Below are 17,540 nucleotides of genomic sequence, written 5' to 3'. Positions count from 1 at the left end.
TATCCAACACTTTCCCTACTGTTGCACTCTCTGGAGTGGGAATAGTAATGTTTACCCCTATGCTATCCAACACTTTCCCTACTGTTGCACTCTCTGAAGTGGGAATAGTCATTTAAACCCCTAAGCTATCCAACACTTTCCCTACTGTTGCACTCTCTGGAGTGGGAATAGTAATTTTTACCCTTACGCTATCCAACACTTTCCCTACTGTTGCACTCTCTGGAGTGGGAATAGTAATTATTACCCTTACGCTATCCAACACTTTCCCTACTGTTGCACTCTTTGGAGTGGGAATAGTAATTTTTACCCCTACGCTATCCAACACTTTCCCTACTTTTGCACTCTCTGGAGTGGGAATAGTAATTTTTACCCCTACGCTATCCAACACTTTCCCTACTGTTGCACTCTCTGGAGTGGGAATAGTAATTTTTACCCCTACGCTATCCAACACTTTCCCTACTGTTGCACTCTCTGGAGTGGGAATAGTAATGTTTACCCCTACGCTATCCAACACTTTCCCTACTGTTGCACTCTCTGAAGTGGGAATAGTCATTTAAACCCCTAAGCTATCCAACACTTTCCCTACTGTTGCACTCTTTGGAGTTGGAATAGTAATTTTTACCCCTACGCTATCTAACACTTTCCATACTGTTGCACTCTCTGGAGTGGGAATAATAATTTTTACCCCTACGCTATCCAACACTTTCCCTACTGTTGCACTCTTTGGAGTGGGAATAGTAATTTTTACCCCTACGCTATTCACCACTTTCCCTACTGTTGCACTCTCTGGAGTGGGAATAGTAATTTTTACCACTACGCTATCCAACACTTTCTCTACTGTTGCACTCTCTGGAGTGGGAATGGTATTTTTAACCCCTACGCTATCAAACACTTTCCCTACTGTTGCACTCTCTGGAGTTGGAATAGTAATTTTTACTCCTACGCTATCCAACACTTTCCCTACTGTTGCACTCTCTGGAGTGGGAATAGTAATTTTAAACCCTACGCTATCCAACACTTTCCCTACTGTTGCGCTCTCTGAAGTTAGAATAGTAATTTGTACTCATACGCTATCTATGTTTATAATTTTATTATTATTAATTTTATGTAGTTATTAATTGTTATTTATAATATTAATTTATGTTTATAAAATTATTTATATATCTTTAATGTATGTATTTTTTTTTACCTTTTATGTTGTTATTAATTGTAATTTATAATAATATTGTATGTATATACATTTATTTTTATAATATTATATTTTTATATATTTATAAGTTATTAAAATAATTAATTTAGATTTATTATTAATGAAAAATATACTATGTATTATACATTTATAAATAAATATTATTTTTTACATTAATTGTTAATATTTTATAATATAATATATTTTTAAACATGTTTATTACATTCATAATTATTATTTTGTTAATATAACAATTTTATTTAATTAAAAGATAACAATATTTAACAAAAAACAATATATTTTACATTCGATATTTTTTTTCCGATATTTTGGTACTTATCTTTTTAAAGATAGCATCCCGATATTTTGTCCTTCGATATTTTTGTTGCGATATATTTGTATATCGATAATGTGTCTGTCGATAATTAGTCAGACATTCGTCTAGAGTGAATGCACAAACAGCATCTGTCAGTCTAAACCAGACATGGATTCAACAGGCAGGAAGAGGCACAGGACGGTTAGACATGAAAAGGCCCACTTTCTAAAAGTGGCATTTTCAAACACACAATCTAAAAATCACCTTCACTAAAAGATGTATATTTAAATTCTGAACTCAGGGAGCCCAAACTTCAAATCTCTGTCTCTTCCCAACTGAAATTTACACTTGTAAGATGTTACAAGGCAGCTCCACTGATAACCTATTAGAGAGATAGGCCTTGAAATAATGACAAACTAAACTTAGACCATTTTACTGTCAGTATATGTAAAACACACCAGCATAGGTCCTACCTTTTACATACACTGCACTCTGCTGTTGGTTTTACCTTGGGCATACCTTTGGGGGTGCCTTACATGTATAAAAAAGGGAAGTTTAGGTCCTGGTAAGTGGGAGCACTTGTTAGGTTGACATGGCAGTTTAAAATTGCTCTCACATACACTGCAATGGCAAATCTGAGGCAGGTTTACAGGCTACTCATGTGAGCGGCACAATCAGTACTGCAGGCCCACTAGTGGTATTTGATTTACAGGCCCAGGACACACACAGTGCACTTTACTATCGACTTACCAGTAAATCAAATATGCCAGTTACGGATAACCAAACAAATTACAGAGTGCACACTTGCACTTTAGCACTGATAGCAGTGAAAAAGTGCCCAGTGTAGCTAAACCAGCAAATAACAAAGCCCAGCACACAGTCAAAAATAAAAGAAGGTAGAGGCAGAAAGATAGGGTAAACCACACCAAGGATGTCAGGTCTAACAGTCTAACTTAACATCGTGTTATCAATGCACACTTTTGGGTTTCATAGTCTTAATGAGAACTGATAAATTGGTGACGAAAGGGAGGCAGAAAATGGTAGAGGAGAAAGAAAGCCAATAATCACTGTAGGGCTGTCATTCAAGTCAGAAAATGTCCAGGCCCTTACTTGTTGCCACTGTTAAGGTGGTTGTCAGGCAGGGTCATATTCACTGAGGAGTACCACAAGTATAAGTAGTGACCAAAGAGTAAAGCTTCTTTATGTTTTTCAAGATTCATGAAGTGAAACCTGTTGAAGATAAAAAAAAATAATAACAGCTTCAGAACCACTTTGCAGCAGTGAGCATTTGAGGTCAGGCGAGTAGATAGATCTTGCCAGTCATTGGCTTTGCCAGTACTCATTTCTACTTTCTGATATGCAGATAAAGGGCCAGATCTACATTTTGGCAGATGGCCCATTTCTCCACCAGGGTGACAGAGTAAATTAGTCAATTACCCTGACAGAGGTGCAACCCACCAAATGGTGTAATTTCCGCTGGCCCAGCAGACATTTCAAACATTGACCGGAAATGCCATCCCAGTGATTTATATCAATGTCTTGTAACCTTAAAGACTGGCTCCAGCAACATGACAGAGCCATATGTCAAACATAGCATAAAAGCATAAAAATCCAAAGGGGGTATTTCTTTTTGAAAATAAAAAAAACAATGTCCCCCTGGCCATGGGGAATTTCCTCCCATGATGAGGAGGGCACTGAAACCTTTTGAGTACCCCTTACCGCTGGATTTTTCCAGGGAGTGCTGGGCATGGAAAAACTACAGTATGTCCACCCATCTAAATTTGGAGGGCAGACATACAGCCAATCCTCTGACGACCCATACTCCATCAATCTACTTGAGATTTTTGACCATGGCGGAGAAAGAGTACCTCAACCTTCATCAAATGATGACCTCCCCCAAATTTAAATTAGGTGGGTGTATCATTATGTTTCAGGGAGGGAACTCCATTGCCATTGTGATGTAGCTCCTTCGTCATCGACACATAAATCAGGCCCAAAATCCACAGTGCCACTTCCTCTACCTGAACTGTCTTAGCATGCCCTACAACAGCCTCACTGTCCTTGGATGACCCACTGCGGCTTGTGGGCCCCACACTATTTTATTCTCCCTTGCCCTTAAACCTACTCAGGAAAGCGACCGCCGAGCCTGTAACCAGGCGAGGTCGCCCCCACTCACCTCTGCTTTGACTCGTTCTGCTTGCCTGCATTGTGCTCTGACCTTCGTGAATATTTGCTTTTTGCCCCCGCATTTCCCATTTTTGCTTGCCTGCATTGTGTGTTGCCCTCGTGTTTATTTTCTCTTTGACTCTGTTTTGCCATTTTGCTTGCCTGCATTGTACCTTGCCCTCAGTTGTATATTCCTTTTTCCTCTGTTTTTTGTAGCTCCCCGGATGACCCAGCCGCCGCTGAGCCGCCCTCTGTCCTCCTTTTCCCGCCGCTGACTCCCTGCGGCCCCGCCCCCCTCCTGCCCATTCGCCGCCCGCTCCCGCCACCCAGCTGCTCCTCCCTCCCGGCTCCTCTCTTAAGGGGATCGCGCTGTGGTGAAGGGAGCGACCGTCGAACCTGTAACCAGGCGAGGTCGCCCCCACTCACCACTGCTTTGACTCGTTCTGCTTGCCTGCATTGTGCTCTGACCTACCTGAATATTTGCTTTTTGCCCCCGTATTTCCCGTTTTTGCTTGCCTGCATTGTGTGTTGCCCTCCTGTTTATTTTCTCTTTGCCTCTGTTTTGCCGTTTTGCTTGCCTGCATTGTGCCTTGCCCTCAGTTGTATATTCCTTTTTCCTTCATTTTTTGTAGCTCCCCGGACGACCCAGCCGCCGCTGAGCCGCCCTATGTCCTCCTTTTCCCGCCGCTGACTCCCTGCGGCCCCGCCCCCTCCTGCCCATTTGCCGCCCCGCTCCCGCCACCCAGCTGCTCCTCCCTCCCAGCTCCTCTCTTATGATGCTCATTCGAACGCGCAGCGGTCACGCACAGCGGGAGCGCCGATTGTGCGCCGATTGTGCGCCAAAGGCGCGCCAAAGGCAAGCCCGTCTGCGCCTGGCCGCGCCTGGACCGCGCCCAGTGCCAGGACCCCTGGCCCCCGTGGCTGCCAACCCATCTGCCGTTCCTACGACGCCGCTACACTCAACGCACTCAACGCCGGCCGAACCTCCGGATTCTACCGAGCCACCCCGAAACGCTCCCACGGACCCTTCTGGTGCCGAGCCTGCAACTTCTCCTGCATCCGGACCTGCACCGCACCCGCCAAGACAAGCACCAGCAGTAACCACCTGAAGTGCATCCTGCTCAACACCCGCTCCATCCACAGACACGCCGTGGAACTCTGGAACCTCCTCGACACCACTTCTCCAGACGTCGCCTTCCTGACAGAAACCTGGATGAATGCCTCCTCAGCGCCCGACATCGCCATCGCCATTCCGGACGGATACAAGATCACCCGGAAGGACCGCGTCAACCAGACTGGAGGAGGCATCGCCATCGTCCACAAGAACACCATCCGCATCACGACCAACTCCGACGACACCCTCTCGCCGGCCGAACCCCTTCACTTTCAGATCCACACCGACCCCAAGACCACCCTCAGAGGCACCCTCATCTACAGACCCCCAGGACCCCGTACACAATTCAGCGAAGACATCGCCGACTTCATCAGCCCACACGCCCTCCCCTCCGCCAACTACATCCTCCTCGGGGACCTGAACTTCCACCTGGAGAACAACCACGACCGCAACACCACCACCCTGCTGGACAACCTCGCCAACCTCGGACTCAAGCAACTGGTCAACACCCCCACCCACTACACCGGCCACACGCATGATTCAGTCTTCTCATCCAGCAAGCACATCACCTTCAGCCACTCCACAGGACTTCACTGGACCGACCACAGCTGCGTCCACTTCAGCTTCAGGAGAACCACGACCCACCACCGTCCGCAACAGGTTCCCCACAGGAGCTGGAGCAATATCACCGCCGAACAGCTCACCACCTCCCTCAGTCAGAACCCACCAGCCAGCACAACGGACCCCACTGAAGCAGCACGCAACCTCACGAAGTGGCTGTCCGACTGCGCTGAGGACCTCACGCCACTACCAGCAGACCTAGAAGCAAGAAAGCCTCCTGGTTCACCGACGAACTCAAGGACTCCAAGAAGAACTGCCGCACCCTCGAGAAAGCCTGGACTCCTAGACCAGACCACAGACAACATGACCGCCCTCAAACACGCCACCCGCAAGCACTACCAGCTTATCCGCACTACCAAGAAGAAATCACTGAAGGAACAACTGGACAACAACACCCACGACAGCAAGGAACTCTTCAACATCGTCAAGGAGATCTCCAACCCCAGCACCGGCAACAACGACATCACTCCTTCACAAGACCTCTGCGACTCTCTCACCTCGTTCTTCCACCGCAAGATCGCCGACATCTACAACAGATTCGGCGCACCATCAACGCACCCAACCGTCGAACCAACGCCCTCCACCACCACCCTCCGCACCTGGACCACGGTGACCACCGAAGACACAGCCCGCACGATGAACACCATCCACTCCGGATCTCCGACCAACCCCTGCCCCCACCACGTCTTGAACAAGGCCGACACCATCATTGCACCCCAACTGCGGGACATCATCAACGCCTCCTTCAGCACTGCCACCTTCCCGGAGAGCTGGAAGCCCGCCGAGCTCAGCACCCTACTGAAGAAACCAACAGCGGACCCCACCGACCTCAGGAACTTTCGTCTCATCTCGCTCCTCCCTTTCCCTGCCAAAGTCATCGAGAAGACCGTCAACAGACAGCTTTCAGCCTTCCTCGAGACAAACGGATCCCTCGACCCCTCGCAGTCTGGTTTTCGAGCAAACCACAACACCGAGACCGCCCTCATCCCAGCCACTGACAACATCAGAACCCTGCTGGAAAATGGGGAAACAGCGGCCCTCATCCTCCTGGACCTCTCTGCAGCGTTCAACACTGTCTGCCACCGCACCCTAGTTCAACGCCTCAGCAACATCGGTATCCAAGAGAAGGCACAGGAGTGGATCATCTCATTCCTCACCGGCAGAACTCAGAGAGTGCGCCTCCCCCTGTTCCGTTCCGAGGCCACCAAAGTCATGTGGGGCGTACCACAAGGATCTTCACTCAGCCCCACCCTCTTCAACATCTACATGAGACCTCTCGCAGCCATCGCACACCAGCACAACCTCAACATCATCTCCTACGCCGACGACACCCAGCTGATCCTCTCCCTCACCAACGACCCTGCCACCGCCAAAACCAACCTACACAAAGGGATGAAAGAAGTAGCCGAGTGGATGAAGAACAGCCGCCTGAAACTGAACTCAGACAAGACGGAAGTCCTCATCCTTGGATCATCACCCTCTGCCTGGGACGACTCCTGGTGGCCCCCGGCCCTGGGCAGCGCACCCAAACCAACGGACCACGCACGCAACCTGGGCTTCATCCTGGACTCCTCCCTCTCGATGACCAGACAAGTCAACGCCGTCTCCTCATCGTGCTTCAACACCCTACGCATGCTCCGCAAGATCTTCCGATGGATCCCGACCGAGACCAGGAAGACGGTCACCCAGGCACTCGTCACCAGCCGACTGGACTACGGAAATGCCCTCTGTGCCGGAACCACAGCCAAGATACAGAAAAGACTCCAACGCATCCAGAACGCCTCCGCCCGTCTCATCCTGAACATCCCCCGATGCAGCCAAATCTCCGGCCACCTGAAGGACCTGCACTGGCTCCCCGTCAGCAAGAGGATCACGTTCAGGCTCCTCACCCACGCACACAAATCCCTCCACAACCTGGGACCCAAGTACCTCAACGACCGCCTGACCTTCTACACGCCCACCCGCCAGCTACGTTCGACAAGCCTCGCCTTCGCCGCCATACCACGCATCCGAAGAGCCACCGCTGGTGGCAGATCCTTCTCCTACCTGGCGGCCAAGACATGGAACTCCCTCCCCATCCATCTTCGACTGACCCAGGACCATCTCGCCTTCAGGAGACAACTCAAGACCTGGCTGTTCGAGCAATAGCAGACCCCTTCCCCCAAGCGCCTTGAGACCCTGCCGGGTGAGTAGTGTGCTATAAAAGTGTTATGATTGATTAATTGATTGAAAGATCTGCTGTCCAGCCACCTCAGGATTTCCAGATCCTGGTGCTAGATGTCTCACCCACAGGCAGTCTGTGGCAAGACACTATATTCCAGATTTTTACCACTATATACACCCCTGAACCAGGCATTCTGAAAAAGGTAATAGGTAAAAACTCTGCACTCATTATCATTTACACTAACCATCGGTATCCTTACAGCCTGGAGTGAGGAGACAATAGCCATGCTCATGAGTCAGCGGAGCTTAAAGAGACTTGTATGATGTGGTCAAAGTTTCATTCTGCATCTACCAATCTGGCAGTTGCATGAAATACTGCCTTGATTAGAGCTATGGATGACTGTGGAACTCTGTCAAGTGATGGGTACACTAGTTTGTAATGCTGTTGAAATTTGTATAGAGGACAAACTGCCATTAGAATGGCATCACTCTGCTTCCGTTAGTCTTGGGTTGACTGTGCAATTGGTTCATAGCAAAATCAAACCACGACTAACACTAAACACTAGATTTTGTGCACAGAGTCAACAGATATACACAATACTGAGTAAACATTGGCACATATTAGAACTGGACTCCACCATCAAGAAGAATATATATAAGAGGCCTATGATAACATACAGTAGAGGCAGGATACTTAGAAACTTACTATGTCCCAGCTACATCACATACAAAACAAGGGATGACACTTTCTTTAGCTTACCCAAGAAACCCAAGGGATTCTTTATGTGCTCCAGATGCAACATTTACTGTATAGTTTGCACATGTCAACATATTTATGTGGGATGCCCAATTAGACACCAACAGATACATTTAAGGGGAATTGGGAACAACAACTGCAACTACCTGTTGGTGACACACTACAACACTATCCATGCAGGTTCTGAAGTTATAAACATTGGGTTTCATGCACTGGCACATGTAAAGAATAACCTGAGAGGTGGAGACAGGACCCTCTCTAAGAAAAGAAGAGACTAAATGGATAACTAGATTACGAGCGGTTGAACATGGGCTCAACATTGATACAGAATTTCATGTATTCCTAAGGGATTGAACTGTCCACCTAGAATAAGATCATTAGAGCATCATACAGGGCATTTGTGAAATCAGACATCATTTTTGCTGGGGCTTGGCTTCGGCGCAGACGGAGATTAACGCCTTTCTGTGAAGCTCCGCAGCAGTGGGGAAAAGCGGCTTCTCGGAGCGGCACCACTTGTGTTCTGCAGCCCCAACTGGCACCACAGCAAGATGCAGACTTTGTCTATCTCTGGTGACTTTCCCGTTTAGTTGGGGTGAGGGTTTCACTTTCTTTTTGCCGCTTTTCGTTCCAGTCAGTTTACGGCCGCCATTTTGAGCGTTTTTACCGCTCGGTTTTTGCTCTGCAATTAACGCTGCTACATGCTTCAGCAAAACAAGCGCTCTGGTTAATATTTTAATGCCCTCACCCCCTTTTACAGTTTTCTTCTGTTTTTAGGGTTTTTTACATATTGCTGCTACCTGAAACCTCAGAGCAATTTATAGCTTTATGAGCTTTTTTTCTGTGGTGGTGATTTTTGCAGGCAATGCTGAGTCCCATATCCTATTTTTACTTGATGAAAAGTGTCTTTGACCTCCAGATACACTCCTATGCATGACAACTTGAAATATCAAGCTGTTGTTTGTCCATGAGGATGCTTACCTCATTCTTGGACTGAATATTCGTAATAAACATGTTGTTTATGCTCAGCACTTGTGTATCGTATGGAACCTGACCACTAAATTGAAGTTTTGGGTCGTCCGGAGACCTGTTTTAGTGAGTGAAGTGCGTTTTACCACAATTGTATCTCCTTTTGGTTAAGTTAGCTTGAAAGCCATAATTCAATACCTACATGACCTCTTGTTTACTTTTTTCAAATATAAAATGTCATAACCTCTACCAGCTGGTTTGAGGTGAATTTCTTATTCTTCATCTCACACGAGGGTATTAAAGCAATTGGTGTATAGTTTTATAGCAAAGGCATGAGTTCCATGTGGCAGAGCTCCTCCTCCTGATCCTGCTACCTTGGTGGATTATAATCCTATCAGTATTCTACAAGACAACATGGATGAGATAGAATCAAGGTCCACTTCCTCCTCCACAAATGGTGCAGCATCCGTTTCCAAGCAAATTACACCTAAACCAGTGTCTAAATTACCCTCTGTATCTTCTTTAGCAACAGGTAAATGTGTCAAAAAGATCTGCCTTCTCCTACCAGTACTCCAACATCCATATCTATGGAATTACTTCTCGATGAGATTTGTGCTCTCAAACCTTACAGGATGGAAACAAATGTTCACCTCCAAAGTCTCGAAGACAATTAGTCCCATATCAATCAAAAAGTTACTCATTTGGAAAATCATTTGACTCTGTTCAAATTGTTGCCAACCAAATACCTTCTATGCATCAGGAAATTTCCGGTCTAAAACAGCAAGTAGAAAATTTGGAAAATAGAAATAGACTAAACAACCTACGTGTCTATGGCCTTGTGGAGGGTCTTGAAGGCTCTGACCCCCTTATTTTCTTCCAAACCTTTCTGCCAAAGCTTCTTAATAATCCAGAGTCTCCACCATTAAACATACAAAGAGCACACTTTCTGGGTCATGTCCCACAAATTTCTTCTCCATCAAATAAACCACAAGGTATTATTCTATATTTTCTAGAATATACTGATTTACTCAAGGTCTTACAAGCAGGCAAGCTGAAGGGAAATATTTCTTGGCAAGGATCCAACCGGTTTTTTGCTCGAAATTATGCAAAAGCGACTGCAGACCGTCGGAAGCACTTCGAAGTTTGAATGCCAGATATGATTTCTTTCATCCATGTCTCTTTAAAGTAACTTACAAAAATAAAACTACTAACTATGAAGATCTTGTTCTATTACAGCGCTTCTTGGATTCCTGTAGAGAAGAAGATATGGAGACCGCACGTTCTTCGTTGATTTGATTGTTTTGCTAATATTGTTGTTATCTATTTTTTCTCTTTAACTGTTATGTTTTCTAGATCATATAGTTATGTCCTTTATATAATGTATTTTCTTGCTTTTTGTCACTAGGTATGGGTTTTTGAGGTCCCCTGATTTGCGACTATTACTCAATTTGGATGTCCTCCTCTTTCACCTGTCCTCGTCCAGGAGTTTTCTGATTGATTGTGTCATCTTCCTTATGTGGCTCCACTACCCCTGTTTTTAATGTATGTTTGTGGTATGTCTTTTTGTTTTTTCTCTCTTACTTTGCCTTTTTTGGGCTCTTTATTTGACTATATTTGTATTCCTTGATCCTTTTCTCTATCTATTTCTGTATATTCTACATTTTTCTTCTTTTGCATTTTTTCTTTTCTTTCCTCTTTCCAACCTTTTTATCTTCCTTCTCTCATTAATTATTGCATGATTTTTGGGGATTTATGTTCCTCTTTGTTTCATACTCATCTACACTATTCTTTTGTTGTTAATTCTTTCTTGGTTACTTTTTCTATTTCACACTACTGTAATTTTTTAATTGATTTTATTTTATTTATTTATTATATTTATTTTATTTTATTTTATTTATGTGTTTCATAGAGCGCGAACTTGACCCGTTAGGGTATCGGAGTGCTTTACAGAGTCATAGAGTTGTACAAGAGGCATGGGATCACAAGAGTATACCATAAATTAGGGAGGGTGGGGGGGTACTGAGTACAAGAGGGATGGAAGTATACAGTACAGTTAGTATTACAGTTGCTGAGGACCGTCCCCAGGGTTCTTGGTTGGCCGAAGGTCAACAGAGGAAGGCAATAGTCTCTGTGGTAGTTGGGGAAACAGGGTTTAGCCGAGGAAATTACCCATAAGGAAGGATTTGGCCTCCTTTTTGAAACGTTCAAGAGAGGGGATTCTTCTGATGGCGAGTGGGAAGGAGTTCCATATTCTTGGTGCAGCCTCAGCAAACGCCCGATTACAGGTTTTTTGTCTTCCGAAAGCATGCAGGCTTGAGTAGGAGGTCACTGGCAGTCTGTGAGTTTCTGATTCCTCCGTATACCACAGGTTTCTGTGCAAGATATGCAGGGGAGTTTGAGTGTGGACCTTGTGTGTAATGCATGCTTGCTTAAGTTGTATTCTGGCCCCGAGAGGAAGCCAGTTCAGCGCTTTCAGATGTGGATAAATGTGATCAAATTTCCTAGTGCCGGTAAGTAGTCTGGCGGCTGCATTGAGGCAGGCTTTTAAAGGTGCTAGGGAGATCTTGGGCAACCCGAGAAGGTGGAACAGCCATATTCCAGTCTAGAAATGACTAGTGCTTGGACTGACAGTTTTAGGTCGGGAGCATCAAGGAAGGGTTTCAGTTTCCATAGGTAGCTCAGGTGGAATCTGGCAGATTTGGCCATTGAGTCTCTCATGTTCAAGTTGCAATCCAAGGTTATTTTTTTTTTAAAACCTTTATTGGAAGAAAAGACAGGTGATATCAGCGGTGTACATTCAGTTCTGGTACATAAATAAAGTGAGTACATTCTAGCATCAGATATTAACAATCATTTTCCCACGCCCGGTCAAAATACGGTACAGACAAAGTCAGGAGTTCAGAATTATGCTAGCAGGTATTGTACAACACAATCACAGAGGCCAGTAAGGAATCACAGTACTGTGGACATTAATCCCGCAAATCACAGTGCAGTAAACCAAATTCGATGTAGTTAGTGTTCCTCCATCGCTTGTAGCTTGCCTGGCTGAGGTACTCCCAGCACCCTTGACACATTACCCAGCAACCAATCGCCACATCTGCAGCGTCCAGACGATATCGCCCATCCAGGCACAAGTCCATCCGGGCAGAGGGTCAACCCTACCCGCAGTAGAGCACGCGTTTTGAAAGGTATAGCAAGATGTCCGTGAAGCGTTGCGCTCCTAACCAACCCCTACCCGATCTTCACTCTCCAAATCAGTATCCTGCACAGCCCTGGTCAGCAAATAAACCTGCAGTGGACTCCAGAAATCCTTAGGCCTACAACGCACAGGCATCATTTCGGCATATACATTATACTGATCCTGACAATATATGACATCGTCCAATCATTCCTTGAATTTCGGCGCCCTGCCCCGACCCCAACGACAGGCCACTCGCCGTTTCGCCAACAGTAAAGCCACATCCGCAAACCTACGGTAAAGTGCCGGCACCCCCTTCGTGTACTCCAAAAGCATCACTACGGGGTCAAACAACACCGCATTTTCAGTCATGACCTGCAGGGCGTCATGAACCTGCACCCAGTACTCATGAATGGCCCCACACTCCCATGCCAAGTGGAGGAAATCAGCCCCTGCTGCCCGGCAACGAACACATCTATCGTCCTCCGCCAAGCGGAATCTGAGTTTCCGAACCGGAGTATAGTAGAACCTCTGTATGAATTTGTAATGTATGATCTTTAGACGGCAGCTAGAGGAGATATTTGCAGTCACGCCGCAACAGTAAGCCCATTGCTCATCAGAGATGTCAACTCCAAGCTCGAGGTTCCAACGTTCGTGCACACGACTAGCTGGCGTTACCTGCTGTTTCCTGATGGTGCCGTACAATTTAGAGACCATGTGACGTCCGTCAGAAATTAACAGCGCGTGAATCGGTAGAGCCACTCCTGGCTCCTTGGGGAACCCAGGCAGCAATGCCCGCAGGCCCTGTCGCAGACAGACATAATAAAACACATCCAATGGAGAAGGCTCTGCTCCACCAAAAAATTGTTCACGGGTACGAAAATAGCCCTCGCGAAACAAATCCCCCCACGTAAGTGTCCCATTTCGTTTGCACATGCGCTGAAACCCTGCCTCCTGTAGCAAGGACAAGGCAGGATGATAAGCCAGAGGCAGTGCCGGCGAATAAAGGAATGTGAGGTCCAATGTCTTCGCAACACGTGCCCAGGCGTCAACTGTGCAAGTCACCGTGGTAGGTTGTGTATCTACATCACCGACGTTTCCCAACACCATACCCTCCAACGGGAGGGGATGCGCAATCCATTGTTCAGCAGCTATCTGAGGCATAAATGGCGTGGGTCGCATCCAGTGATAGGCATATTGCGCTTGAGCGCTCATATAATAAATTTCAAAATCCGGGATGTCAAATCCACCTTTATCGTAAGGCAGTGTTAAAGTAGACCATGCCAATCTCGGTTGTTTACCCCCCCAGAGCAGTCGAAGCAGCTCCGAGCGGAGACGTTTAAAAAAATACGCACCCGGGTGATAGGGGATATTCTGAAACAAGTACAGGAAGCGGGGTAGTATCACCATTTTCACTAGTGACGCTCTACCCGCCATAGACAGGGGTAAAGACATCCACCTGGTAATATTGTCCGCCAGTTTAGTAATAACGACGCCATAATTGAGCCTAATTGTTTCCTCCCTGTCAAGGGACACCACAATGCCCAAATATCGTAGATCCGAGTCGCACCATTCCAGGGGATAGTCCAGCGGGAATCGGTGAACCGCTGCAGTGAGCGGAAAAAATTTAGATTTTCGCCAATTAATATGTATGCCAGATATACCTCCGAACGCAACAAGCTCTCGCAGTAGCACGTTGAGATTTGCCTGCGGATCTTTCACATATAACGTAACATCATCCGCATATAGCGAAAACCCTATTTGGTGCTGAAAACAATTAAACGCACTGTGTTTATGCAATTGGCGAATTCTACAGGCCAGTGGTTCTATGGCAATAGCAAATAAAAGGGGGAAAGAGGACAGCCCTGTCTGGTCCCCCTCGTTATTGATAATTGGGGGGAGAGTACACCATTCACAATTACCCTCGCCACCGGCTGAGTGTACAACAGTTTGACCCACGAAATAAAGATCCGGGGAAAACCCATTCTACATAAGACATCTATTAGGTAATTCCACTCCACAGAATCAAACGCTTTCGTAGCGTCCAGAAAAACAGCGGCCAAAGGGATGGCCGGAGCTATCGTCGGGATCAGAGAGAATAGAGTTCGAAGGTTATGCGAGGTCGCACAACCCGGCACAAAACCGGACTGATCCGGCAACACGACGGTAGGCATAAGCTCTGAGAGCTGCGCTGCCAGAACTTTCGCCAGTATCTTGACGTCGCAGTTAAGTAGTGACAGGGGCCGGTAGGAATCCACGTCCAGGGGATCCTTGCCAGGCTTAAGCAAAGATGTGATAGCCACCTCCCTCATGGACCCCAGCAATATCCCCACCTCCAGGGACTCCTCAAAAACCTCCCTGAGTAATGGAGCCATAATATCCACATAGCATTTGTAAAACTGGGAAGGGAGCCCATCCAACCCCGTAGCTTTTCCATTATTCAAGGACATGATGGCGCCTCTGATTTCCTCCACCTCAAGGGGCCTACCGAGAAACACCCTATGATCGTCCGACAGCCAGCATAAAGCAAGATCATCAAGGAAACCCCCATATCGAACCTCTCCCGCTTGTTGTGTAGTGTATAACTGCGTGTAGTGCTGCACAAATGCCTCCTGAATCTCCTTCGTGTTCCGACAACACGTACCTTCTGGCAAGGTCAATTCCAATACATCTGTGCTAAATCGTTGGTGTCTCGTGAGCGCAGCAAGTACCTTCCCTGGTCTCTCACCCTCACAGTACCTTCTCGCAGTCCAGTATTTCCCTCTGTGCTTCACCTCCCTGGCTGCCTCTTCCTCATACTCGGACAGTTTGTCCCTAAACTGATGCCTAAGTTCTGAGTCAGAGTTAGTCCGCATTCTATTTTCTAGTAGCTTTAAATCAGCCTCCAAACCTGAGAGAGTACGAACAATAGTCTTGAGCACCCCACAACTCTTGGATATTGTGACACCCCGTATTGTTACCTTAAACGCCTCCCATATCATTTCCACACTGTCTACAGATCCCCTATTTCTTGGGAAAAACGCCTCAATTTCCTTTCCGAGCTCTGCCTTGAATATGGGATCTAACAGGGCAGAAGGGAACAGCCTCCAGGGTGGTCGCGGTCTGTGAAGCCCTGGCACCGACAGCATGACCTTAACCGGGCAATGATCTGAGTATGTTCTGGGGAGATGTTCCACCTTATGTATCCCCACGACAAGCCCCCTTGACAGAAACACATAGTCCAATCGCGCCCAGGTGCGAGCATGCGCCGTGAAGTGCGTACCCTCCTTACCGCCCGGGTGAGCATATCTCCAGCTATCCACCAGGCCCGCCTCCTCCACAATGCCCTGCAACACATCTCTAGTCTGCACATTGTATTGAGGACTCCCATCAGATCTATCCTCCACTGCCCGCATCGCTAAGTTGAAGTCACCACCCCAAACAATATGTGAGGGCTACACAGCCATAACATGAACCCAGAGTGTAAGAAAAAAAGCAGGCGTATCGACATTCGGCACGTAACAGTTCACAAATAGCACTGTATTCAACCCAAGCCTCCCCCACAATAGCACATATCTCCCATCCGGGTCCACTCGCACTCCCAACTCCTGGAAAGAAAGTGTTTTCTTAATCAGTACAACAGTTCCACGTGCATATGATGAGTATGATGAAAATGTCCTCACTGCAGCCCACTGCCTCCCAAATGTAGGATCAGTCGTTTGACGCAGATGTGTTTCTTGCAGTAAAGCAATCTGTATTGAATGTCTATCTAAATACTGTAGCACATTCCTACATTTCCTGGCATCATTAAGCCCACGTACATTCCAGGACAATATCGATATCCTATCTAACATGTTATCTGGCATTACCCATGGTCAATGAGCATTGTGACATATTCAACCATTTGACAACATCGCTTCCACAGTTCAGAGCAACCGACAGCAATACTTGTATATACTCCTACCCATACCAGATCCACACCACATTCATCCCCGTCCTCTTCCATCCCCAGAACCTGACAACTCCCTCCCAGCCCCAACCAACAACACACGTGTAACAGACACGCGTTCAGCACCAGTAACAATGCAAACTTCGCATATAGCATCCAACGAGCACTGACATTGTTTACATCAGGAGGACTTCGACTTCGCCCCTCTCCTCCCTCACAGCAACACCAATATTGAGCAAAAGGCACCGGACCACCCCTAGGCACATCCAGATGGTCGAGACCCAGTACGGTCCCGAAATAACCAAGACTTTGATACAAATAGGCATTCATGTCGAGGGCACAGTCGCAAACATCAGCACCCCAACCCTCAGTTCCAGGTAGACAATGCACTGCAGAAGTAGTGCCTCCTCCCCCCTCCCACCTGATCAACCCCAACCTGTCAGGACCGCAACCCACCCCCCCACCCATCCCATCACCCACCCAACAAAACATTTGCAAAAAAAACCTCAAGAACAGTGGGGTATTCCCTCCGGGGTGTACTCCAGAGGTGCACATGGCCACCCCCTCACACCATGCCATAATCCCCCTCGTAGGTCGTGTGTATGGCCCAGGCGTAGTGGGGGGTGGGTGCCTGGAGCATATTACCATCATTGGCCATCGTTCCTCCAGTGACCCTCAGCAGCACCCAGATGACTCAATCCGTTATTCCTCACAGTAAGTTCCAAAAGTACAAGGCCAGGAGACACATAGTCAATGGGAGCGGCCACCCCAGCATCAGTCCAAAGAGTGAAAAGCAACCACAGCCCAAGAAGTATGTAGGATCAAGCTTCTTCATCTGCTGAATGGAACCCCTCCTGCCCATCCTCATCTCGCCGCCCGGCCGCAGCACGTTCCCGCCTGAGGCGCTTCACAAAATCTTCCGCCTGTTGTGGATTTGTAAAAAAATGCTGCTTTGCCTGATGCGTCACTCTCAGCTTTGCGGGATATAGCAGAGCATAGTCCACCTGCAGCTCTCTAAATTTCTTCTTAACCGCTAGGAATTTGCGCCGCTGCTCCTGCACCACCAGCGTGGCGTCCCGGTCCCGATAGTTCAGGAGGCGCGCAATGATGGGGCGCGGTGGGGTACCCGTGGCTGGCCTAGG

This window comes from Lissotriton vulgaris, chromosome 2_1 (genome assembly GCF_964263255.1).
Source record: "Lissotriton vulgaris chromosome 2_1, aLisVul1.2, whole genome shotgun sequence".
NCBI lineage: Eukaryota > Metazoa > Chordata > Amphibia > Caudata > Salamandridae > Lissotriton > Lissotriton vulgaris.
The sequence above is the reverse complement of the archived record's forward strand: the minus strand, read 5'-3'. Positions refer to the sequence as shown.